Source organism: Hemicordylus capensis, chromosome 1 (genome assembly GCF_027244095.1).
Source record: "Hemicordylus capensis ecotype Gifberg chromosome 1, rHemCap1.1.pri, whole genome shotgun sequence".
Lineage (NCBI taxonomy): Eukaryota > Metazoa > Chordata > Lepidosauria > Squamata > Cordylidae > Hemicordylus > Hemicordylus capensis.
This window is the reverse complement of record NC_069657.1, coordinates 119370743-119398417: the sequence shown is the minus strand read 5'-3', so window position 1 is coordinate 119398417 and position 27675 is coordinate 119370743. Positions and strand designations below refer to the sequence as shown.

Sequence of the window (27675 nt, the reverse complement as noted above, 5' to 3'; positions counted from 1 at the left end):
TGTGCTGAGTCACAATCCTTCCTTTTCTCCTAGAGAGAAGATGGAAACATCTCTCTCCCTCCTTACCTATTCATTATGTAGTCCTTTAGATTAGGTTTAGGTATTTCCTATCCAAGTGTACTTAACCAATACATACTTAGTATTTAGTTCTACAAGGAACTCCATGTGTTTTCTCTAAATTGCTGCAGCATCTAAACCATCCTCTGCTACCTACTCTGTAACTGGAGTGTGCATTCATTCCTTAGTGCTCTGCTGTTTTACCTACAGGGGGTAAAAATTAACAACCTCCAACAGGTACATCTGCTAGTATACCTCTAGGCTGGATTACTGCAATGTGCTGTATGTGGGGCTGCCTTTGTACGTAGTCCAGAAACTGCAGTTGGTTCAGAACGTGGCAGCCAGGTTGGTCTCTGGGTCATCTAGGAGAGACCATATTACTCCTATGTTGAAGGAACTGCACTGGCTACTGATACATTTCTAGGCAAAATACAAGGTGCTGGTCATTACCTATAAAGCCCTAAACAGTGTAGGCACTCGGTATTTAAGAGAACGTCTTCTTAACCATGAGCCTCAACACCTGCTAGGATCATCTGGAGAGGTTTGCCTGCAGCTGCCGCAAACCCATCTGGGAACGGGCCTTCTCCGTTGCAGCCCTTGGACTTGGTAATGTGCTCCCTGTTGAAATAAGAGCCTTTCCATCTCTCGCAACTTTTAAAAAGGCACAGAAGACACATTTATCACCCAGGCTTTTAATTAGATTTATAGTTTTAAATAATTTTAATACTGAGTTTTAAATGTTTTTAATCCTTTAAATGGTTTTAATTGTTAACTGAATTAATATTTTAAATGATTTTAATTGTAAACCGCCCAGAGATGCAAGTTAGGGTGGTACAGAAATATTTTACATACATACATACATACATATATACATTCTCCAGACCCGGCCCTGCCCCACCCGGCCCCACCTAGGACTATTGACTGGTCAGAACCAGCAAATGAAACATCAGAAAAAACAACAAATCACCCTTGCTCTTTGTGTACGTGTATGAGGTGTCATAGCACGCACATGTGTGCCAAGTATTATGTGGGGGCATGGGGGATTTGTTATATAGTGAATGGATCTGCCATGAAAGCTGCAAATTCAATTGTGAATACGTGCACACTGTGCTGCCTTGAGAAGCTGCTGCCATTTTTTTTTAGCATCTGGTAAGAGACAACAGGCATGGAGGGTGCTCCCTCAGATAACAGAAAGCTTTTTCATGGAGCAACCATTTGCACTTAACCATGGGGGGGTGGGGGGGGAGAAAAGTTATCCTACCACCTCCTTGTCGTCTGTGCTAGTTTTCTGTTCGCAAGGATTCAAATTGTGTGACCCCTCATCTGCAGTACTACCATCCATTCTAACCAGGGGCGCAACCACCACTGAGCAAACAGGTTCCAAGAACCCAGGCTGCTGCCCCTCAGGGGCCGCCTCTCACACCCCAGCCACACCCCCTGCACCTGATGTCAGATGCAGGGGGTGTAGCTTTGCTTGCAAATGGGGCCACAAGGCCCCGTTTGCAAGCAAAATCCCCAGCCAGCACTGTGTTTGTAGTGTGTCCAGGAATGACTCTCCCTGTTGTGCTGCGAATGCAAATGCCATGCAGCCCCGTTTGCGAGCTAAACCAGCACCGCATTCGCAGTGTGGCCGGGAGTGACTTCCCCTGCCTTTTAGGCAGGGAGAGCTGCTCTAGCCATGCTGTGAACACAGAGCTGACTGGCGATTTTCCTTGTAAACGGGGCCGTGTGGCCCCGTTTGCAAGCAAGCCCTGGCCCTGCATCTGATGTCAGATGCAGAGCAGGGCTTAGCATCTAATGCCAGATGCAGGGAGTGGGGCTAGAGGGCTGCAGTGGCAGGCTGGACCCAGGCCACTGCTGGTCTCCCTCTGCCCCGGATTCTAACACCTTAGCATTTTGCTGACCTCATTCTCTTACCTGTGGAGACCTAAGATAATGCCCACATAGTAAATGCTATGTAAGTATATGTTGTGCAAAAAGTATATATTATTTTGTCTCTCTGGAAGGAGTCAAGCAGTATAATGAATGAATGAATGAATGAATGAATAATGAAGCTTCTGCCAATCAATATCTTTGGATGAGCACCAAGTTCTGATATTAGAGAGGAAGCAAAATCTCTATCTTCTACATATTATTTATAGTCTTGCAAACCTCTGTTATGCTCCTTCTGCCTGTCATCTCCCCCCACCCCTAAATTTAAAAACACTTAGCTTTTCTGATAGGGAAGGTACTCCTATTCCTGAATAATTTTGGATGCCTTTTTCTGAACCTTTTCCAGTTCTATGGTATTGTTTGTTGAGATGAAGCAATAAGAATCATCCCTTAAAATGTTAGAATTACATTTTGAATATAAACGATTTATGTGTTCTTATAAACTGCTATGCACAATTATAATGCTTTATGTTCCATACCTGTTTCACTGAAGTACTTTTGTTCTAAGACAATTTAGTCCAACTGGCATCTAGGGAAGGGGTGGATTAAGCATTTTGCCACTTGTAGGCAAAAGATATTTGTTGCCCAGGCTCAATGGCTTGGGGGTGTGGCAAGTTAAATATTTAAAAAAAACTGTTTTAAACCACCAGTGTGATGGTGGCGATGCGACGGGGATGGTGGCAGCTGGCAGGAGGTGGTGCTTCAGTGGTGCTGGCAGCGGTGAGGGGAGTCCAAGGCGGGGGTGGCAGAGGTGGCAACAAGAACTCCTTCTGTGGGCCTGCCAGCCACCCAAATGACAGGTCCAGCCATTTTCAGCCCATTTCAGGGCTCTCTGTGCACCCCACCCCCATCTCTGCCACCATTCCTGTTGTGCAGCGGCAGTCTTAAAAAGTTAAACAAATTAATTTGCCCCTGACCCCCCCCACACAAAATTTGCCACCATAGGCAAGTGCCTATCTTGCCTATGCGTTAATCTGCCAGTGATCAAAGGGACTAAATTGGCTCAAACTAAACCACTGAAGCATAATTACATTGTAAATCAAGCAGTATATATAACTGAATAAATAAATAATAATGTCTCTTCCTACCAACTAATTCATGAAAGAACAGTATAAACTCCTAACCCTGACATCAACAGCTGTGGTACCAATTGAATGAAACAGTGATTTTATTTTTTTTAAAGAGAGTTGATTAATGTTTGAGAAGAAAGAATGTTATATGGTGTCGCAGAATGCTCCCTTACGATAGGCAATTATAAACCACTGTGTACATATTATGGCACAGTTACATCATGTAACATTCTGTTCCTGTCTTCTGAATTTCACTCTAGACAGATCAGATAGTAGAACCTGAGAGGTTGCACTTAACTTTTCAGAAGTCCTTAAAAAAAAACAATTGCAGGAGGTGGGACTGTCATAATTAGAAAACAAATTCTATCTTTCCCCTGAAATACCTTTATTCTTTTCAGTCAGCTCATGTTTTATTTCTTACAATCTTACCAGCAGAAAGCAAAAATAGGCCACTACCAGCATGTCTGAACTATTCCAGCACACCGAAAGCCAAATCAGAAGTGTCTTTCATTGTGGAACAGAACACAAAAGACGCTCTGTTTAAGAAGCTCAAGAAGGAAGCTTAAAGCTTGCAGCCTGGTCCTCCAGTCAAAAACTGAAACAGTGGCTAACAAAAGCCTAATCTGAATCCATAGAGGCCGCCTAGTGATTCCAGAAACCCACAAACATAAAAAGCCAGTAATCATCTGTTAAATTCCAAGGAGACACCTACTCCTCCACATTATCTGAACTTCAGTTATCTAAGACCCCTTATTCCCCATAGCTTTAATATGGGGCCTGGAACCAGCATATATACTTCTGAATGTGAGTCCTGTGGTGCATATATGAATTCTGAATTACCTGAATATTTTGAAATGTCCCATTTCAGGCCATTAGGAAAAATAAAAGGAGGACCTAATAGTCTATGGCTAAATTCTTCAGAGTATTCCATTGGCAGAAAGTCCATACATTTCAACAGAATATGCAAGGGAGAGGCAATTTGAGGATCAGATAATATCCCATCTTCATACAGTCCCCAGAGCAATGACCTCAGTTGATCTCCCTAGAATCAGTATCTGTAGAATCCTTAAATTATCATTGTCAACCCAGTGTATTTAGAGATGCAATTCTGTGTTAATTTTCCTAAGAGTAAATTCCACTGAATACAGTGGGGTTACTTCTGAGTAAACATGCACAGGACTGCACTGCTAGTCACACTGCAGGCAACAGAGTTTACACAGGTTGAGGCAAGACTATTTGACTTCATTAGAAAGATATTGTAACATTTAAATGACTGACATTTTCCATATAAGTACCAGTTATTTTAAAAAAAACAGCTTGAGGCTCTTTTTATAAATCTTTAATTGCTTATCTAAAGTGAAAAGAAACATTTTACATCTGCACCCAGTTAGAACTTGCCATTAAAAGTATTGTATTTTTAAAAATATATGCAGCACCAAAAAAAGACTACTTTGTAGTCTTCTTTAAAAGACCATAACATCTTATAAAGCCACCCTGGAAATTTAGAATATCTCTTGAAATGCAGCATACAGTTACATTAAATAAAAATAACAAAAATATGAGAAGTATTTTTCTTTAATGAAGTTTTAAGAACAAGTCTACTTTAAAAAACCAACACCCACCCCAAAGGAAGTTATTTTCTATTGAACACCTTTATTTAAAACTATACAGTCAGTAACAAGCATCTTTCTTTCTTTCTCTTCTCCAGCAAGTTTTTAATCCTATGACTTCCTTGCGTCCTACAAAAATGACTTCCTGACTAGGTGGTTCTGTTACATCTCATTCTACACCCTTGTTTGGAAATGCAAACTCACTACAAGAAGCAATTGCAACAAGAGAATAGTGCATCCTTCCTTTTTATTGTGTAGCTTGCAAGTACAGGCTTAAGTTGTTCTGTCATATGTTTCCTTATTTAGACACATCAGTCGCCAGCAAAAATTAAGCAAGCAATCAGTAATTAGAAACCAACAATGCAGACAGCAAAATAATTACCTTAAATGTAATCAACATCTTTGCAGGGGTTTTAGATCTGAATGCCATCTGCAAAACTCCAAAAACTTTCCTGAAAGTATTTCTCTCTTTCCTTGAACTACTTCATATAAGGAAAAAGTAATCCCAGCACAAGATTCAACCAAGAGTCAAAAAGATCTATTTTTTCGGGGGGGGGGAGAAAGTTCACCATTTCCTCCCTCTTTGCTTAACAAAACCCAACTGCTAGGGCATGACATCATCCCTCAGAGTCCGGGATTCCAGACTTACGAAGACATTCGGCTCAGAATAAACACTGCAGGGGGAAAATCTTTAATAAAGGGGAAGGGAGAGAAACAAGGGGACATTTTCATTACCTGACACATGCCGCACGTTGCTTTCCACGCCATTCTTGGTTTTGTGTTTCCCAGACAAAAACGTTGTCCTATTAGCTGAGGTACTGGAAAACGAGTGTGTTAGGATCTAATACCTGCTGTGCTTCCCACAACTCCTTCACATGACCTTTCACGGCACAGATTTCAGCCAAAATGATTGCGGAGAGAGTACACAGACTGCCTGGGTCAGTTGTCATGGAGATCACTCTCACTCCCCCCCCCCACACACACACACATATTCTGGAAGGCATCCGTGAAAGAGCATGCCTTTTCATCCAGTTTTTCAAGCATTCTGCCATTCCTCCATGGCTCGCCTCAAGCCAGTTTTAAGAAAGACTTGCTGGTTTCAAACTGATTATTGTAGTTTGAGAAAGATAAGCCTTTTCTCAATATGATGTCATGTTATGTACTTTCCACTAAGGTGCCGGGACAGGTTTGATTGTAAACGCTATGAAATAAAAAGAGAAGCCGGCTGTTGCCTCACTAAAGAGGTGGGTGGAGCCTCATTTGACATGACGGATTTGATATCTGGAGTTCTGAGAGGAGTTCAAATACAATAGCAAGGATTACAGGGATGGAAAATTACTCTTGGGACAACTAAGTAGCTTACCTCCTTGTTAAACCAAGTAGTTTCTGAATTGCCTAATTCCTGACCATATTCATTGTCGTCAAGCAGGGCATCCTGTATTCTTTCATTCTTCTGTAATTTAGAAGAAAAATATGATTCAGGATGGAATTAGAAGGGGTTGTGAAATAAGAGACATCCATTTCTTCCAAAAAAATTTTGCTTCCAGAACATATCACTCCTACTACAATTGTTACCCACATTCCATCGTACAAGTTAATTCTCTCCTCCCTTGGTACCTGGCATCATTCATCATTTGCACAAATAGGTCAATAAAGTCAGTGGCTGTCTTTGGAGGTAGGTAGAACCTTGGGAACCACCCCCCACACTCCTGTATTCAGACGAAATGAGAGCTCCCTTTCTGCAGTTTCTCTGACTGCAGAGAGGAGGGGGAACTGGCTGCAGGGGGCTTCCTTCTTAAATGAAGGACCACTCTGACAGCCAATAGCAGCCGGAGTGAGGGAGGAGCTTCCTCCCTCAACTCCAATGGCAGAAGGGGGAAACTGTGGTGCCAACATTCGGACATAACGTTGGCACCACAAAACCAGAGGTCCAGGCAGTGGACCTCACTACAAACCAAAGGCACAAAAGGCAGTTTGGAGAGGGAAATTGCAGGTCTATTTCTTAATCAAACTGTGGTTGCCATTAAGGCAACCACGACTGCATTCAGACATACAGTTTCCAAAACCTCCAGTTTCATGTTATGTGTGAATGTGGCCAATGTGACTTGCATAACATGCAAAACAAGGCACAGAGTTGATGTCTTTTGTCACTGAAAATTATTTCATTAGAAAGTTTATACACACACAGAAAAAATGCTGTACGATTACTGAATGAATCTCCTGCCTTTTTAACTTTCCCAGATTTAATGGATTTTAGTGCCTTTTATCACTCCTGATATATGTCGTAATCCCATCTGAAATATTTGTACAAACCCAGCCAGCACACTGAAACCAATGAAAAATGCACAAAAACTTTCCATTTGTACAACTGTAATTCATTTGAACTGGGCTTTTACATAGATTTCGCAGCAGACACATTGCGACTACCACTAGGGTTTGCATTTGGGCCTTGGCAGGCTGAGATTTCTCTACTATGATTAAAGTAAAAAGTATATATTTTGGGGTGTAATTAGGCTTATCAAGTAAACATTTCAAAAATAATAAACGTAATGGTACTCAAGGGGCCGTTATATGAACTTGTGGGGTACTTCAGTATGAAATATCCAGAAGGTTCTGTGGGGTGCTAAGTTCTTGCAAAAGTCAAGGATTTCTAAAAATATTCCAGAGCATGGTCTGGTCTAAAGGCAGGGGTGGGTAAACTTAAGCCTCCAGCTGTTGTTGAACTACAACTCCCATCTTCCCCAAACACAATAAACTGTGGCTGAGGAAGATAGGCATTTATTGTTCAACAACAGCTGGAGGGACGGGTTTGCCCATCCCTGGTCAGAGGGCACGCAATATAGTCACCTCGCTAAAGTTAAGCAGGTCTTGGTGTGGTCAGTACCTAGATGGGAGATCCATGTATGCCACCTTTAGGGATGGGGCTATAGCTCAGTGGTAGAGTATTTGTTCTGCATGCAGAATGTCCCAGGTTCAATCCCTGGCCTCTCTAGATAGAGCTGGGAGAGGCTCCTGCCCCACACCTTGGAGAAGCCTCTGCTACATGGACCAGTGGTCTGACTTCGTATAAGGCAGCTTCCTATGTCTCTATGTAATGGTCATTATTTCAAGTCAGGGATGTGGTAAGCCTTGAAATTAAGCAATATTTTAATGAATCACTACAAGGAATCATCAAATAAAACAGCAGTAGAAAAACAGACAAACTCCAGAACCCGTTATATATAGGCCTGTCCCAATCTGTTCTGCTGCTGAACAGCTGTGCAGCAAACTCTACTACACTTTTCAAAAACCCCAAGAACTCCATACTTCAGATGAAATGTTGTGCTGGTGCATCCATGGTGCCAGTGGAGACTGAGGAAGCAGTCACCTACAGCCTCGCTGTGAGTGAGTAAGTAAGAAAGAAACTGACAGTAGGCTTCTTCCAAACCTTATCTGGAAATTAATTGGTTTTCATTCCCCCTTTGTTGACTGAGCTCTGGGCAAGGAAGATGGGAGATACATTCTGCATTGTTAGTGATGTCAGAGGTGCTATCCAATAGGTCCCCACGGCAGTCATGGAGCCAAATTCCAAACAGCACTCTGAATTCAAATGGCCTTGCTACATAGGGGGAAAGAGTATTATAATTTATGTGTTTAATTTCCGAGGCCTTTTTCACCAACAGAAGTGCATTTTCTACCAATAGAGGTGGGGCAGGAACTAGTCAGTTAGTCAGTCAGTCATGTTTATTTATGGTCATAGACCAAAATTTAAAGCATACATAATAATACACATGATATAATAATAATATATACATGATATAAACAGAGACATAGACTCATCCTAATCAGCAGTTTCCAGTTTGCATAATCTGGTTTACCATCTGTTGTCTAGCATTCTTAGCTGCCTCACAGAACTTAGCAACTTTAAATGTTACTTCCTCCTTCTGATCTGAGAGCAGATAGTTGACGTAAAATACATCTGTATGTCCTAGGAAATCAGCCAGTAATGAGGAAATATAACTAGTTTGAAAGTCCCTATAGAAGAGACAGCGGAGTAAAATATGAAAGATAGAGTCCTGTTCTCCAGAGCCGCAAGGGCATAGTCTCTGCTCTTTTGGTATCCCTCTAAATTTACCTTCTAGATCAACTGAAGGTAGCACATTAAATCTGGCCAGTGTGAACATCCTGCGGTACTTAGTAATGGTAATCTTGTCCAAGTAATTCACAGGTTTAGTATTATACATTTGTAGACCCAGGAAAACTTCTTTAGAGATTAAAGATTGATCAGTCTGCATTTCCATGTCATAGATCCACTGCTTTAGTATCAGACTTGCACGAGAAAAACCCATTTCTAATAAACCATCCGGACTAAAGCCATATAAACTTATTTGGCGAGATATTGACCGCTTCCAACTAGAGTTAAATTTATCAATAAAAATTAGGTGAACAAGGCCTGTAGAGAAGAAAGACAATCTTAACCAGAAGCTCAAAATGGAAAACCACATCCGGGCTAGGGGCAGGAACTATGGAAGAGCCTCCCAAGGGTGGGTACATCTGGCCCTCTCGTTGCCTGCTTTAGAATGTGCTCTTAAGACTCATTCTGGTGCACATTTGTAGTTGGGCTCTGTGAATGATATACTGTCTGTTGCTGTCAAATGCTGCTGCTACCAACGTTTATTTGTTTTATTTTTATGATTGTTTTTAATTTTGCAGTGAGATATATTTTTCTTTGTGAACTGCAAATGTGTGAGATTATCATTTACCATAGAAATACAGGTATAAATGCTTAAATAAATAAATGCATCTCCTTAACAATAATATATTGTGCTTTGCATACTGGGAAAATGCAATATTCCTGAAAACCAAGGTTTTCCTTAAAGGAAGTCATTTGGATCTTGTGCAACAAATGAGTGCATCTGTTGAACTATAGGATGATCATCTGAAAAGGAAGGCCCTGAGAGAAAAACAAAAGCCAATGGTTTCCCCCATCTCAGCATGTGTGAGTTCTTCTTACCCAAAGCTGAGGAAACTGATCAAACATCAAGGAAAGAACTGTGGAAGTTCCATCATTCTTTTCTCCATGTTTGTTTATTATTTTAACACAAATCAGCCTGGAGCAGTCTGGGTCAGACAAGAAACCAAGACAGTGGGGGTGAAGAAAAAAAAAAGTTTGACTTTTACCTCTCCAGTCCTTTTTCAGTGCAAAATTACTCTCCCCATTCTGCTTTTTTCCCTTGCAAGGGAAAAGATTTGGGTTCCAGCACTAATCTTTCCCTTGTGCTGGTGCTGGTGTCATAACCTTGGATTCTATGCTCTGCTGACTCTGTATAATGGAACACAGGACGAAGTTGGCAATTTGAATTAGTGGCTGACATATACAGCAAGGATATACCAGTACTGTGAGAAAGTAGTCTAACAGGGCTTCCTAACTACCAAAGCACTGGGAAGCGGCAATGTTTTACGTTCCTCCCTTCCACAGGAAGTCCTCTGTGCCACCTGAAAATATGTCTGCAAGGGCTGCCCAAACCTCACGGACATATTTTTGGGTGGCACAAAGGGCTTCCTGGTGAAGGGGAGGGTGCCAAAAATTGCAGTTTCTCCACTGCACGTCACCTTGCCCTGTCAGCCAGTTTTCTTTTCCCTAATACAGATGCATCATTATGAATGACATATAGTTCAATTTATAATGCAACATTCAGGACACAATAGAAATACATAGCACTGATAAAAATCATATAAAAACTATATACTATTATGCCTCCTAATATGAAAAGAACAATAAGAAAATCTGTCATTCAGGATTATAGCACCACAATGCAGAATTTTAATTCTGAAGCCGCAGTAGAACAATTCTCTGGTGCAGAGGGTGTTTCCTACACTAACTAAATCCATTGTAAGAATGAACATTAAATGCATTTTGAAGGGTTATTATACCTTCTAAATTTAAAATAAAATGTATTTCAAACATAAACATACTTTATTTCCTATTTCAAAACATGTTCAAAGTGGCGACTGCTGATCTATGCACCATGGCAAACTTGTATGCAATATTTGGAAGAAAATAACATTGTTTATTTATTTATTTTAAAACGTTATGTAGAAATGCTATAGAAACAAAAGGGGCCTAATCTGAATCTGATTGAACTCAGTGGGAACTTTGACAGGGCTTTAATGGAAGAAGCAAGCCCAAACCCTTTAAACTTTAAGATAGGGCCTTGGAGACTTCCTTCTTTGGAAAGTTAATTGAAGACAGTTGCTGAAGCTTTTAAAAACTCCATATAAAGCCTCAGGAAATCTCCATGGTTCATTTTTGTCCTATATGTGCAATATACACACCACTCCCCCTAGTGGGGATGAGAATAGGATGCAGCAACCAAGTTCTAGTACCTGGTCTTTTTCTGTTTGCCAATGCTGTTAGGATCATAGGATCCTAAGTCTTTCCTATATCAATCAGCATTTTCAAGAAATGCAGACTATGACAGTCTTTAATACCTGCACCTCTTTCAACTGGGTCCTTTGTTTTTTTCCAGCAATGGAAGGATTGCTGTTTTATAGCTGCTAAGTTTTCTACCAATCTATGACCGAGAATTTAACTTTCGTGCAGTCTTACTGTATTTAATGTACACTTATCAATCTTTCAGAAACATCGCTTGCCACATTTTAATCAGCAAACCAATTGGATTTTCAGAAATAAAATACTTTAATAAACAATATCAAATTAATTGTGCATCCTTTGACTTAAACATCTTGTTACAAAACAAGGGAAACAACTTCACCCTGCATTCCTGTTGCTCACTGTGTATCTTTCAGATAGAGTAGACTGATCACAACGGCTGCTTGGGACAGCCCAGAGGGAAGAAATTCTTTCTGGGAAAGGAACTCTGGCCTCCCCATTCTATAGCTACGGTACCTTCCTCCAGATCTAGTGATTGGTTGCTTTCCAAGTCAGCAGAAAAAAATTTTTGTTGCTCCTTCCTTAGGTTGTGTTCAAACTTCTCCTCCCTCCAACTACTAAAATGTAGCAGGATGGATGAAAAGTAGTTACAAAGTAAACTGTGTATCTTCGAGCAAGAATGTTGTTTGTAAGAATGTATCTTAGAGCAAGAATGTTATTTTAGAGCAAAAAATTGTTTATTTTACAAGCTGTATACCACCTTTCTGTAGTAGCAATTGAGGTGGTCACAACAAAAACAAGAAATATGCAGTCCACAAAAATCAATTATAAGAGAACAACCTTTTTAAAAGCCTATAACTAAATAACATCAAAATATGGAAGAGTCGACAGACACAGCAGCATCAACCAGAACTAAGAAACCTCAAACCAGGCAATAGGCAGAGCAAAACAGATGGTCTTTGCAAGCCACCTGAAGGTGAGAATGGAATGGCCAAGCCGTATGAGGGAGGGAATTCCACAACCTGGACATGGAACTGGAACAGGCCCTGTCTCAGGTAGCCCCAAAACTCACCAGTAGGCAGTGGGGACTCAAAACTGGGCTTCTCCAATTTACTTTAGTGACCAGGCAGTCCCATATGGAAGAAGGCAGTCATTCAGGTACTCTGGACCCAGAAATTTGGGGCTTTAAAGGTCATAACCAGCACCTTGAATTGGATCAGGCAAACACAAAGCCTCATGAGATGTGCAACCTTTTCTCCATGCATTCTGAGTAGACAGGGAAAGATGGTTGCCATCATACTTATGAGTACCAAATATGGTGAGGTGGCATTTCCCCATGCCATCCCAAAGAAGGACAAATCCCATACAAGCCCTGGTACTCAGAAGATCCCTGTATGTGAGCAGAGGTGCTCTTACCCTTGGACTTCCAGGCTGAAGGGAAGGGCCTCTACAAGCCCTGGGGGCCACCAAAGATGCCGCTAGGTGCCCCTCTGCATGTGAGCATCAGGCAGTAGGACTCTGTGGAGGTGATGCTCAGAGGAAACAGAAGTACTACAAGCAACTTTGGACATACATTATATTAAGATACTTTGAGATAAGAAGGATAAGGATGAGCAGAGCCCCTTACTGACTCTTTTTAGGAATGGCGTGAACAGTGATTTGTAACTGCTGGTGCTGTATACCCACCTCCATCTCTGAGGCTGCCCTTATTGTTCTGGAGTGGATCTAGCAGGTCCATGCAGAACTCCTTTCCCAATGGTGACAGTACAGCTTTCACCAGCTTGCTGTATACCAATTTTATTCATTCATTCATTCATTCATTCATTCAATTTCTATACCACCCTTCCAAAAATGCCTCAGGGCGATTTACACAGAGAAATAATAAATAAATAAGATGGACAACTTCCAATTTAGTACAACTTCTATGGACCGGGCAATTTTCTCACGCCCTCAACTCCTGTCTGTGGCCTCCAGCGGCATCTGGTGGGCCACTGTGCGAAACAGGATGCTGGACTAGATGGGCCTTGGGCCTGATCCAGCAGGGCTGTTCTTATGTTCTTATGCTTGCAGCCCCAGAAAATATAATATGCAGTTCCATAACTGAGAGAATTGTCCTAATGGATAGTACAACCCCAATTATGGTGAAGAACAATTGTGGCATGACAGCTAGCAGATTATGGGCAGGAGGGATCTTAGGTGTGACGAGCTATGGGAGGGCAGTTTGCAAATAATCAATACACCAAGCTGGGGTCCCCAAATGCTGTTGAACTACAACTTCCATCATTCCCAGCCACAATTACCTTGTATTTCAGCCATTGTGGCTGGGGATTATGGGAGCTGTCATCCAACAAAATCTGGACAGCTAAGGCTAGGGACCCCTGCACTATTAAGCAATAATGTTTCTAAGTAGAATACTTCCCATGATTCCCTCCTCCGGAAACATCAAGGAAATGCAACAGGCTGCCAGATAGGTTGTACAATAAGATTATTGCCCTGTTTGTTTACACAGGATGACCGCTAGTGCTACAGACACTTTGAACTAAAAATGCACTGGAGAGCTACAGCATTTTTTGTGGCTCCTTTTGATATTCAGCTATAAATGTAAGCTAGGAAGTTTATACAACCTGTGGTAATGAGCAGATCATTATCTTCAAAAGCTCATTAGGCAGCAGGCATGAGGGATAAAATATCAGGCTGATGTTGCTGTTTCTCTGTAAAATCATACCTCAAGTGCTTTCTTGATTTCTTTTATTCTCGACAGCAGGGCTGCCTAGCCTTGGGACCCCAGGCACTGTGAACTACAACTCCTATCATCCCCAGCCACATTGGCTGAAGGCCATTGTGACTGGTGATAAAGGGGGTTGTAGTCTAACAACATCTGGTGACCCAAGACTGGGAAGCCCAACTCTACAGGCCTCCAAGTTGAGTGAACGTGTATGTTCATGTGACATGCCAGGATCCTGCAACCGGTTTTGTGATGTAACAAAAGGGTGAACTCAGACAATTATTTTCTTCATAATATGCAATAAGTATTGCAGCCTCCCAAATAGAGTCCTATGAAAATAGAACAGCGCAGGTATAACATACACAATTGCCTAACCACCTCTTAATTGTGGCCTTACATATTCCATCCCCTTCCACCTCCTGTTTGAATTTCCCGTTCCATGGCCTGTTTTAGCCATTGGGTAGTATTACATTTCCATGGATTTTACACATGGGGAAAACTCACCAGATTCCTTCATAATGAAGGACATATAAAATCAGCTCTCTCAGGGACACAACTATAAGGAGAGTGAGACCATCATAACGTCTGTCAGACTACTCACAAGCAGGCAGCCGTGCAACAGGGAGGCTGTTCTCACACGCAGCCAAGACCAGGCACTGCTGGCAGCCAGGAGGGTGCTGGAAACATAAGAGGCTTGCCAAAGTGCAGGGAGTGAGCACGCCTTTAACATGGGCGAAATAATGGTGTGTTGGTGCTGCGTGGTGCCGATACAGGAACAACCTTCCAGCTAGTGCCAGGGGAATCCCCAAAATGCACCGCACACTCACACGGTGCATGATGGGGTTTCCGGGGGCCGGGATGATGTGATCCAGACCCTCTACGCTGCCAGGGAAAGCCAGTGTGTGTCTGGACACACAATCCGCCTGCCCACGATGGGCCCAACGATCATCTGCAGGGGAGGTAAGTTTTAGCAGCCGCCCCTCCCCCCGCCCCGTGGACCCAGTAGCCCTTCTCACTGGTCATGAGAAAGGACTCAGGGTGTCGTTTTTAGACAGCAGTTAGTTATCTTAAAACTACCATTCTGTTCTGTGTTTGAAATTTTTAAATTAATGCAACTGGCTCTAGATGTCCTTCTGTCAGAATGATTCAGTATACTTTCAGGCATCCCAAATTTGATCAAATATAGCTCTGGGTAGCATGCCACAGTTCTTGCCCCACAACAACCAGAAGGAGAGTTCATCATAGATATAGGAACAGGAGACAGGCTTGAACTCTTTGAAGAGATATGTGAGGCTTCTTAGGAACATAGGAACAAAGGAACATAGGAAGCTGCCATATGCTGAGTCAGACCCTTGGTCCATCTAGCTCAATATTGTCTAGCCACACTGGCAGCGGCTTCTCCAAGGTTGCAGGCAGGAATCTCTCTCAGCCCTATCTTGGAGATGCCAGGGAGGGAGCTTGGAACCTTCTGCTCTTCCCAGAGTGGCTCCATCCCCTAAGGGGAATATCTTACAGGGCTCACACACCAAGTCTCCTGTTCATATGCAACCAAGGCGGACCCTGCTTAGCTAAGGGGACAAGTCATGCTTGCTACCACAAGACCACCTCTCTTTCTTGAATTCTATAGGTGCTCTTCTAACAATTCTTACAACCACATGGGAATGGCTTATCCATGAGCAGCTCCCACATGCTGGGAGAATATTTAAAATTGTTGGAGATGGAGTTCCAGTGCATCGACCTTTTGCACAAACTATCCTAATGACCACTAGGAGCACTGGGAGTAGAGACAGTGAGTAAGGTCCCTATCTGTCCCTACTCTATTACCCCTGATCTGAATCTTCAGCGCTTCCTGTGCTGTGTCACAACCCTCCCTTTCCTCTTAGAGAGTATTTGGAAACATTTCTCTCCCTCCATACCTATTAGATTAGGATTAGGTCTTTCCTATCCAAGTGCACTTAACCAATAAATACTTCATATTTATTGCTACAAGAATTTCCATGTGTTTTCTCTAAATCGCTGCAGCATCTAAACCATCCTCTGCTACTTACTCTGTAACTGGAGTGTGTGCTCTCTTCCTTAGTGCTCAGCTGTTTACCTACTGGAGGTGAAATTAACAACCCCCAACAAAAATGAGCCAGGCACATGAGTGGGATGCAGTTGCATGGATCTTTCCTACAGAATCAGCACTAAGGAATGTTCAGCTACTAAGGTGTGCTAGTTCTACTAGAAAGGCCTGCCTCACAGTTGGGCCTCTCATACATTGTTGAGCCATTTAAAAAAATTTGCAGCTGCATGGGAACTGTTCATGGTTTGACAACCTGGATACCAGTGGGAGACTGTCTGAAGGGCACTTTAGATGTAACGAATTTGAAACTGAGACACAAAGCACACAGTTATTAATTAATCCATGTGCACAAAGGGAAGAGGGAGCACTCAGGCTCATCACTGATTTATAATCATCCAGACCATGGTTTTGAGGATTGTCTGGAATCAACCACTGTTTAGGTGGGGTAGCAAGTTTGGAGTGGGCCCTGGGACAAGAAGCAAAGATGGGGACCCCGCCTTCCCACACCCCTTTGTCTTTGCTGCAGAAGACCTGTGAAGATACAAGGAAAAGCAAAACATTATTGGCATGTGGGTTTGCCGTTTGCTCACTCCTATGGAAATATTACACACTCTCCATGACCACAGATGCTCTTACAAACACATGTATCCACCTTCATTCCCCTGACTTAGAAACACTGAAAACACATATACCTACTGAAATCACCTCATATATTCCTGCAGCATCAACAGCAAAGAGCAAAGAGTGAGTTGTCACTCAGTTGGTGGAGGGGGGCCCTTGGGGCCCCTGGGACATTTGTCTCTACCCCCTTGTTCAATTATAGCTATGCCTCTGCACTGTTTCTCAAAAGGAGGTTGATAATTGGAATGGTAGGGTGTCAGTCTTGAATTATTACAGTAGAAACTATACAAAGAGCATGAGAAGAGTGGTGAAAGGGAGATCATAAACAGAGTTAGTAAGGTATAATTGTTATATCTCTTGACCAGGTTGCACATTTGAGCTCTATTATCTTGCATTTTGTAATAAGTAAGAACAAAATGTTGCAGTATATCCCAGGTGTACATGTGTCACTTGAGCCCATGGATGAGCATGGTGAAGAAACAAACATTCACAACCAAGACAGGAGTCCCCTTCTCTAACTTCATATGCAAATTTTATTTTTTTCATTTTTTTCTGGGGGTGGTGTGTGCATGGGGGTGGGGGGTGGGATGCCCAGTCCCAGCTCCTTTTCATCCAGCCTAAAGTTCAAGGGTTGATGTTAAGAAGGCCTCTTCAGTTTTTGTGTATCTGCTACAGAGTGGGATAAGGCACATTTCTTCTGCTAAATCTTACTGTGGTTATCTGAACCTTGACAGTGTTCCCATTAAGCTGCGGAGTTATGAGGAAATTCTTTCAAAACTTGCCCACAAGCACCTGGAGTTTTTTCACACCTGGCTTTTAGTGTGCATCTCCTCTGGAATGGAGGGGGTGCATTCACACATCAGCCAGATTTACCCCCAAAGTCCCTGAGAGCTATCGGGGAGCACTTCACACATGATTTGAGGTTTTTATTGTACAGCAGAGTGCAGCCCAATTTCTATTCAGAGTAAAAAAAAAAATCTACTTCATGCGTCACCTTTTTGGGGCAACTTTGAACTCACAGTAAAGCCTCTCAGTAAGCCCGCAGTAAAGCCTGCTGTCTGGGAAAGTTTCTGGGAGAGCAATACTTCACAATACCAAGAAGAGAGTAACTGTCGAACTCCTTCCCCTTCAGAAGCAGAAAAGGGTTACCTGACTGGTGCGGGAGTAACAGAGTTTCAGCATCTTCTTCTGTGAAGACTATTAAACAGCTTTTTTCCTCAGAAGCAGAATTGGTTATCAAGCTGAGAAATCCCCCACTCTTTTTGCTGAAACCCTCCTTCCCCTCCACTCCTTCCCACTGAGTTCCATTAGCTCCACCCACCTGCCTGTCTTAACTGACTGAGCGCACAAACATTCTGTCCCACCATGGGGGCAGTCTGGAGAGGTTTGGTGTTCTTAAGTTTTTTTCTTCAGATTTTTGTGAAATGGATGCATCTGTGGGTCATCCCCATGTCTGCCGGTAGCTCCCACTTGCCAGCAGGTACTCCAGTTCTCTGTCCATAAGAACTGTAACATTTCCAGCTCATTCAGAAATAGTATATCGACTGAAGACCCTAGTTAATTGTGCACTGTGAAAATCAGTTTAGCAGGCTGTTAACAGAAGCAGGGGGCTAGTTCAAACAACTCTTAGGCTAACACTGTGGAAAATGTGTGAGTGATCCAGGCCCAAATCAAGCCACTGACATTTGAAAAATGCTGTATATAGAGAAGCATTTATCCAGGAGTCGTGAGGTCTGGGGGTTAAGGGCACCAGCATTATTCTGTTTCTGTAGACATAACACTTGGGAAGAGAAGAAAATACATATTTTCCTTTTGTTCCTGCAACTTTATAGAAGAATATATACAGTATTTTGCTTCAAAAGGTTGTACTACATTGTACTAAAGGTTAACCAAAACTTAGCAGAATGGAAGCAAATTCAATTTTGATGCCAGTTTTGCATAAATGTGGCCTAATTGTTTCCATGGGCAAATCATGCAGTTTTAAAATATCAAATTAATAATTTTATATTGTACTTCACCCCCCATCCAGTCGCTCCACTTTCTGGTTTAAACTATAACCAGAGACTAAACAACTTACATTTATTTCAGCAATGAGATCTATTATTGTGGCATTCTGGAGACAGTCGATTGCCAAAAATCCCAGACACAGCCTCTGCATGCAGACATTTTGTACAGAGAAAAGTGGAGAGATATAAGGACACCCAGGCCACAGAGTGCATTAAAATGGTCTAGTCTGAACAATGAAGTCTGAGCCTCAAACGACACAGCACTCACATTAAATTCTGCATTGCTTATTTTCTGTCTATGCATAACATTGGAATTTCTGTCTCTTTATAGGAATGACAGATTTTAGGTGGGAAGTCCGCTGTCAGTCTGACACGCCCTCAAAGATTAAACTAAATATTGTGCAGCACAATCGTATGCATGTTTACTCAGAAGTAAGTTCCACTGAGTTCAGCTGGGCTTATTCCCAAGGCAGGGGATGAGGATGAGAGAGTGCAGAATCTCCCACATCAAGCCCAAAGACAGTAAGGAGCCAGCCTGGCATGGAGGTGCCACCCCGTACATTTGCATCTGCCTGCCCACTGTCACGGCAAATCCCTCAGAACCTCTGCACCAGTGTTCCCTATAACAAGGATTCCCAGATGCTGTTGACTACAACTCCTAGCATCCCCAACTGCAATGGCCTTTGGCTGGGGATTATGGGAGTTGTAGTCAACAGCATCTGAGAAACCCTGTTACAGGGAACACGGCTCTGCATTGCTGAGGGTTGGCTCTGGAATGGGGAGGCACCCCCTCAAACAAGAAGTTTGCCCACCCGACCGCCTCCCCATTTCTGTTTTAGAAATCCAACACGTGGGACATAGTTGCCCACCCAGAAATGCACATTGCCCCTTCTGTGCCCCCTCCCCCTTGTTCTAGTGCGGCCGCTGCTTCTCGGCAGACACTCAGGTTGCAGGCTGCATGTCTTTCCTTCTGACTCAGCAAAGGCAGGCGGCGGCTGCTAATGGAGGCTGAGGCAAGCAGACAGCACCTGGGCTGAGGGTGCTGCTATGTCAAGGCTGTGGCCGGATTAGCTGCCAAGGAGGAAGCAGCAATGGCACTGCTGACCAGTGGCAGAAGCAACTGCTGTAGTTTCTGTTATTCCATGTCTAGGAGGAAGGAGGAGGTGCAGCAGCAGCAGCAGCAGTGGGGAGGAAGTGAGCCGAGCAGCTGCACAAGTCTAGTGAGCACTGGCTGGCAGCCCACAAGACACATCTGAGAAGGGAAGGAACCTGTTCTTCTGCCCCCTCTTGGGAGAGGGATGGGGCTCAGTGGTGCAAAGGAGGCTGCAAGGGTCCCCCAGCCCCCTGGTGCTGGGAGGCACTTTTCAAAAGGAACTTGCTTCAGTTCCCAGCTGGTGCACTGGAACAGCTCTGGCCTGAGGCAATTATAGTCTCCCCATCCCAGATTTCTTCCTCCCTCATCTTCATTACACCCTCACATATGCGTATGAGGAGTTGGAAAACTTGGAGAATATCCTGGCTAACAAGGAGCTGGAGAAGAAAGCACATCATTCCCAGCTGTGCAAAGGCTATGAGGTGGCCAGCCCTAGGTTAGAGTTGCCATGCCCCCGAAATTCCTGAAGCATCTCACCCAGATTTGCCCAGATTTCAACTTTCATTTTAAAAAAGAAAAGAAAAGAAAAGCTCTAGCCCTTGTAGAAGTGGAGTTATGGAGCAAAATGTGCAGTCACTATTCTGCTCAAAAATTATTTTCAAGCCAGTTTTCATGATATGCAAATTAGGCACCCAGATTTGGAAAGCCAGAATATGGTGACCCTACCTAGGTAAATGGAGGGAGGGAGGATAGGGTAGGAGAGATAGCTGGCTGCCTCTTTGTACTGAATGACACAATCCCCCACTGTGTTCATCACCAAGTCAAGTGATGACTGGCGTTGATCCCTGCTACTTGGTGCACTTCCCACACTGAGAAGAGAGCAGCAGCCCATCACACAATTGCCGGTATATTGGGGTGATGGGGGGGTGGGGGGGTTTCCACATACAGTGAATTGGACCCCAAAAATTCTGTTTGCATACCTGCTCCCAAATGTACACAGGACTATAGTACATAGGAATGTACTATAGTGACAAAAGTAAGCAATTATTAATCAAGGCACTATTAATTTGGTACAACTATAAAAATCAGGGCTGGGGATGAAATATTACAGGCACAATCAATCATGAATTTTTCTCCCACTGAAATAGGGTGTGCACAGGGGAACTTCATGGTGAACAGGGCACCGTGCTCTTGGTGTCTCCACTTAATCCTCTATTCTCATCAGGGCGCTTTTCAGATTACCCGTTCAGCAGCAGCAAATACTTTGGTTCGGACAAATCGCATTCAAAATGTTAATAGCAAAGCTATTTACAGCAGGGGGAGCAGTCTCACAAAAACTAGCCACTGGAAAATACAGCAACCTTTTTATGCCGGACATACGATGCTATAGCAATTATTCGTAGCGATTAAATCCGAAACAAGGCATCGGAATGTAAATGGCACCCTAATGTCAGCGTAGGGACTGCAGTGTCAAAACACAGGAAGTGCGGAAGCACACTTCGGAGATACACCGCAACGCCGTTGCAGGGAAAGCGTCCTGTTCTGATAACTTTCAAAAGGGATGGAGCAGAGATTGAAAAGCTAAAAAGAAATGTGCAATACTAAAACATGGGCAGCCACCCACAGCACAAGCTTCACAAGCGAAAGAAGCAGCAACATATGAAGCTGACCTATACTGATCCAGACCACGGGTCCATCCAGGAGCCAAAGTACATGTAGCAGTAAAAGTGTTCTTGGACCTGACAGGCTTCTTTAGTTCAACATGAGTTGAATGGCACACACACACCGCCACATGGATCACCAAAGAGGTAGCAACGTTCACTCTTCTCTTCTCACATGAAGGAGAGGGGGAGTGCTTGAGCCTGAAGCATGAGCCTGCCCTGCCCATGGTTTAGCATCACATCTGAACCAGGCATCCCTCCCATACACTAGGCTGAAATGCAGCACTTCATTTCTGTCTGGTTAGTGAAAAAAGACATCCTTGAATGAGTGATAAATTATATATGCACTATGAACCATAAAGCATTTCTTCACAACCACTCCTTCCCAAATATATTTGATATGAAGTATATGAAGCAGATGACTCATAGACTACAGTCTAGTCACTGAAAAATGTGGCAGAATTAAGTTGTTTGACAATGTCCGTACATTCTCTTGAGATGTATAGCTGCTCACTAAATCTTCTGCTAAAATGAAAGCAAGTGTACACTTTTCTGCCCCATTCTCTCTACTCGCCATTAAATCCCACCCCATAGAGGATTTTCTAAAGGGCTGGGTGGTCTTCTTAAGATATTTGAATGTTGTTAAGCAAACCCATCCAAGAGGGAAGCTCCTCTCTAAGTTCCTGGCTTTGCATTCCCCCTGCTTTTTGTGCCCCCAAACACAAAGGCCTTTGAGCGAACAGCAAATGTTAAGTTCTAATCAGAAATATGCCTCTAAGCAAAACTTCTGTCTAGAGTGCCTGGGGTTTATTTTTTCTACATGTGTTGAATGCTAAGGCAGACATTTCAAAATGTCAGAAAAGATCAAGGGAAGTATACATTTCTCCAAAATATTTCTTGACTGTGACAATTTGACTTCCTCCCGCTGGGATCACCACAGCATTACTTTTCATTTTCACTTCTTCTCAAACTGGAGCTAAAAGACAGGAAACCCAGCAAAAGGTAGTGGCCATGATGTAGCAAGCCCTTTCCTAAGCTCATGTATACCTGTCCCTTTTGTTGTTTTCTGCTACTCTCCACTTAAGTAAAGTGTGCCGTGGAGTCAGTGTCGACTCCTGGCAACCACAGAGCCTTGTGGTTTTCTTTGGTAGGATACAGGAGGGGTCTATCATTGCCATCTCCCATGCCGTATGAGATGATGCCTTTCAGCATCTTCCTAGATCGCTGATGCCCGATATAGGTGTTTCCCGTAGTCTGGGAAACATACCAGCGAGGATTCGAACTAGAAACCTCTGGCTTGCTAGTCAAGTCATTTTCCACTCTGCCATTCAATAGAAGATTTAAATAAGGAACAGGGGAGACTCCTCAGAACTCTGCTACACACATGAACCTTTATTTCAAGATTCTCTGTAATGTGACCAACCTGGTAATAAAGTACAAAGGGCAAATCTGCTTGACTGATGTGGTGACTGATGAGGATATACATTCAATGCTTGGTACACTTGTCTTGTATCCTTTCAAACCACCAACAGATCATAGATCTGTGAAGTGGCCCTATGAAAAGAATAATGGAGTAAAATTCCAATTTGAAAAAGAACCAAGGAACAGAACTTAGACCTAGTTTACATATGCATATGCAACCCTTGCTTTCTTTACATACAATTATTACTAGCTGAATATATTAATGCATTACATTTGAAATGATGTAAGGAGCTATGGAAATTCTGTGTTGATTGAACGACTATTTCATACATACAAATCATCATTTGCTGGAGTCATTCAGTGATGCACATGCATGTTTAAACCAGCCTTCAGCAGAGCATTACTGAGATTCAGTCATAGAAACATGTCTAAAACAAGCCATACAACTTTTTAAAAATTATTAATCAGCAATAAGAGGACAATGACAGTCATTCCCACTTTCACATTGTTATCATCTGAAAGAAACATGAAAAGTCCCACTTCAGTTTTCACTGCTGGAAGCATAGGCCAATGTAGGATAATATTCATTGTATACATATTTGCATTTTAATGGCGTCCTTTACTTGCATATTTACTGCATTCACCAACAGCCAAGGGTGCAAAGTGTTTGCCAATAGATACAGTTTTGATTGATTGATTGATTAAGTGCTGTCAAGTTGGTGCCGACTCTTAGTGACCACATAGATAGATTCTCTCCAGGTTGATCTGTCTTCAACAAAAATCACACTGATCGTGTGTAGAGCCTAACTGGGCTCTGTGGGGAGAGAGAGCTCCCTGCCCTGAGCAGCCACCCACATAACTACTGGCTCCATCACAAAGCCAATGGGGCGGCAGGGATCGGGGGCCACCTAGCCCCTGGGAGTCCTAGGATGCCTCATGCAAATGTGTGGGGCATTCTGCGGAGACTCCTGAGGCTGGGAGGCTTGTAGGAGCCTCCTGGCCAGGGGGTCTCCTCATGAGTTGTCACGGCACAGAGCCATGCCGTGGCAACTCACAATTGCTGAAACGGGGTTAGCGAAGCACTTGCTCTGCTAACCTCATTTAAGGGTGTGGGCAGTTAAGGAGGTTTGCTGCGTGGCTCCCGTTGCAGCACACAACCTCAGAAAACTGTGCTGGGCTCCCATAGCCCAGTTTTCGGAGGTCGTGAGAATAGCCTCAGAAAATACTGTTTTAAATTGCCTTAAATAAAGTGGAGGCAGCTTCACACCTAGCATAGGAAGCCAAGTTGCTCTAGGGTCTTCCACTGCAAAAGTATGAATGACAGCCACACATCCTCAAACATCTGCATACACATGCCCTAGAATCTCTCCTTGGTTGTGCCAGTGTTACCAAACACACACATAGAAGCACTTTATATCTTTATATGTTTGCAAGCAATTGGTTTGTCATGTAAAGTGTGAGGTTGCCCCACAGTGGGTCCAACATGGATCTCTAGGTACAGTAGTAGGCCTGCGCCAAAACTATAGGTCTTTCTCTGTAGCACAGCAACGTGACATGCTGAAATGAATCCAGACAGGGCTGTATATTTTCAGGAAGCAGGAATTTTGCTGTTTTGGTTTAGTTTGCTTTTAACTGTGTGTCCATTGTCTCTTAGCCTTGAAGAGCAAGTCCATAGGCACCAACTGCTACACTGCAAAGAAAAATTCCTTTCCCCTACCATAAAAAGGATGTTTCTCCCAGACAAATCCCAAAAGGCATGTGCAATTTTTCCTGCTTGGAAACTCTCATCTGTTATTAAAATCAGTTCAGCAACAAACAAGCCCACTCTTGATGGCTTTGTTCCTGCTGCCAAGTGTCTGCAAGACACCCAACCTCAGACCTTCATGGGGGCATCCCAAGACACTTGTTTATTTACAGAATTCCTTGCTAGCAGACGTGCTCCCTCTTACAAGGCCCCAGCTCAGCTCACATGAACAAGCAGAAGTCACCTTCAACATTTCCCAAGCACCATCATTGTGAGGGGGGAAAAGAACCAAGTCAGCTGTACACATTAAAAACATACTCACACTCATGGCATGTTCTGTGTCAGGGACTGTATCAAATGTATTTGCATGCCATGGTAAACTGGGTGCCACAGACTGGCTGCAGTCCAAAAGTCCTGCAAAACTGAACATGTGTAACAGCCCCGCTGAGCATGCCAAGTTTCCCCATCTCATGGAGGATGGGGGTGGGGTCAATACAAGCAGGAGGTCTTTTTAATTATGTATTTATTGTTCCACAAGGCTAAAAAAAACGCCAATTGCAAACAGTAATAAAACATGACATGGACGAATTCTGCAATGGAAGAAGGAAGTATGGCCAAGGACGGCAAAGGGGAAGGATAGGGGGAAGGAATGGAAGTTAAAGGATCAGTGTTTATAACAGTTGTTAAATGAAGCTGGCTGATATTTTGTGTTGTACATCCCAGCTATGAGTTCTATGAGAACAGGCTACTCAGAGGTCATATGCTACTCCAGAAAGCATGGTAAGCGTCTTTCTGGAGCAGGTTTTAAAATGTAACGTGTTCATAGATTAAGAGTGTGGACAGGTCTTCACTTCAGTCCACTGGATGACAGAGGTGGATGTTTTCACTCTCCATTTCTGCCAAATGAGACATTTAGAGGTCAACATTGTACAGAAAATCCATCTTCCCCATCACTGAATTGTGTCCAATATAGCCACGATGTACCAGAGTTATGTCCACACACAACTGCCTGGAGTAGGTAGCAGACAGAGGTCTAGTTTTGGATGATGCCATACGGCCAGCCCATCCATTGGATAAGGAGGCGTGTGTGCATATATGGCTCCTCCTCCCCAGATGCCATGCCATCCCTGCCCCTACATTGCCACGTGAGAAGAGGGTGGATCATTTGAAGTGAACTTAAAATATTACTTAGTATTGTAAACATGCAATTAGGGGTGGTTTGGACATTCCATCCACCCCCCATGTGACCATATGGGGCCGGGCAGGCGGGGGGGATGATACAGTAATGGACTACATTCCTCTTCCCATGAATGGGCAACCAGTGTCACCCAAACCAGCCCAAGATGAAGGAAGACTTGAGCACCAGGTTAATACAGATCTGAAGGAAATTTGAGCTAGAAAGCCTACCACTAGTGGACCCTCCCACATCAGATACTGAAAAGGTGCCAGTCGTCCACAAAAGCTTGTGCTGCAATAAATGTAATAGTCTTCAAGATAGCACAAGATTGTTTCTTAATTAATCAGTTAAAGCAATCAGATATTCTACCCAAAAGAAATCTAATAAGCAGCTCATAGCCCTAACCTGTATGGCCTGTCACTGCAAGAATAAATTGATTAGGCTGTACAAAGTGCCTTATTAGTCTCCACAAGACTACACAGCAGCTAAGGACAGTGAAGAAAGCAGCCTCCCATAAACTATAGAAAGGAATTTCCAAAACTGGAATGTGTGTTGTGGAATACCAGAGCCAATGGGGTGTAGTGGTTAGAGTGCTGGACTAGGACTGGGGAGACCCGAGTTCCAATCCCCATTCAGCCATGATACTTGCTGTGTGACTCTGGGCCAGTCACTTCTCTCTCAGCCTAACCTACTTCACAGGGTTGTTGTGAGGAGAAACTCAAGTATGTAGTACACCGTTCTGGGCTCCTTGGAGGAAGAGCGGGATATAAATGTAAAATAATAATGCACTCTTGAGGGAGATAAGTGGTGATAACTACCTGTGGTCTGATTCTTCAGGTCATCAAAAGCAGATAGTTAACTCAAGCAAGACAGTATCCTCAAACATCACTACAGAGTGCTAGTTGAATACAGATCTAATAGTTCTCACTTGTCATCAATATCCAGTCCAATATTATCTTGAGCTCTATCCAAAGACCACCTTAAGTGGCGCAGTGAAGAAAATGCTTGACTAACAAGCAGAAGGTTGCTGGTTCAAATCCCTGCTGGTATGTTTCCAAGACTATGGGAAACATCTATAGCAGGCATCAGCGATATAGGAAGATGTTGAAAGGCATCATCTCATACTGCATGGGAGGGGGCAATAGTAAACCCTTCCTGTATTCTACCAAAGAAAGCCACAGGGCTCTGTGGGCGCCAGGAATCAAAATTATTCATTCATTCATTCCATTTCTATACCGCCTTTCCAAAAATGGCTCAGGGTGGTTTACACAGAAAAATAATAACAGAAACAGAAACAGAAACCAGCAACAGTCACTGGAGGTACTGTGCTGGGGATGGATAGGGCCAGTTACTCTCCCCCTGCTAAATAAAAGAGAATCACCACATTAAAAGGTGCCCCGTCAATTGACTTGACAGCACACTTTACATATCCAAAGACTGCCCATCTAACTGTCTAGATACCCCACAGAAATTCTTCTAGACAAATGGTCTGAATGACCTTCATTTTCCTTGTCCCCAGTCTCAAAAGTAAACTCTGGGTATCTTTAGCTTTGCTTCCTTTCTTGTGATTGGCAAAGATTATCCAGATCATAGTCTTAAACATCCAGAGATAGCTCTGGGCAGCCTCACATCATTCTTAGAACTGTTCTGGAGCAATTCAGTATTCATGAACAAACTAAGCCATGCTTAGTTTCATGCTGGGGTTAACTAACTAAGGTGTTCCCACACACACCCCTTTTAACATCTTGATTGTTAGGGGATCCTGGGAATATAAAAGTTAGCAATAAAAGTGCCTTAATTTTTCAACATATTTGTATCTTATGGTTATATTTGTATCTTATGTATCTTATGGTTTGTATTATACACACGTGGACAAATTTGTTGGTACCCTTACAGCTCATTGAAAAAAGTGTTTTATGCCTCCTGAAAAGCGATTAAATGAAAAGCAATTGTCCCATGTATAGCTGCATGCCTTTGATATGTCATCAAGTAAAGCAATTCAAGTGTGAAAAGAGATAAAGTATTGCTTATTCTACAAAGATATTCCAAAGTGACCTGGACACATTTGTTGGTACCCCTAGAAAAGATCATAAATAACTGAATTAGAGTGATTTTTCAA

General features: G+C 43.0%; 1 protein-coding gene across 11 annotated transcripts in view; it reads right to left on the bottom strand.

Moving 5' to 3' along the window:
- Positions 1-27675, bottom strand: part of DENND2B (DENN domain containing 2B) — a 300704-nt gene that overhangs the window by 220540 nt on the left and 52489 nt on the right. For 6 of the 11 annotated variants that reach the window (XM_053271120.1, XM_053271139.1, XM_053271128.1 and 3 more), the window contains one exon: positions 6033-6122. The exons of 1 other annotated variant lie outside the window; for it this stretch is intronic. The gene's annotated coding sequence lies outside the window, so the exon portion shown is untranslated. Of the gene's footprint in view, positions 1-5051; positions 5171-5404; positions 5590-6032; positions 6123-6248; positions 6268-27675 lie in introns of those variants that run through there. 4 more of the 11 variants (XM_053271147.1, XM_053271111.1, XM_053271208.1 and 1 more) reach the window with 4 other exon arrangements.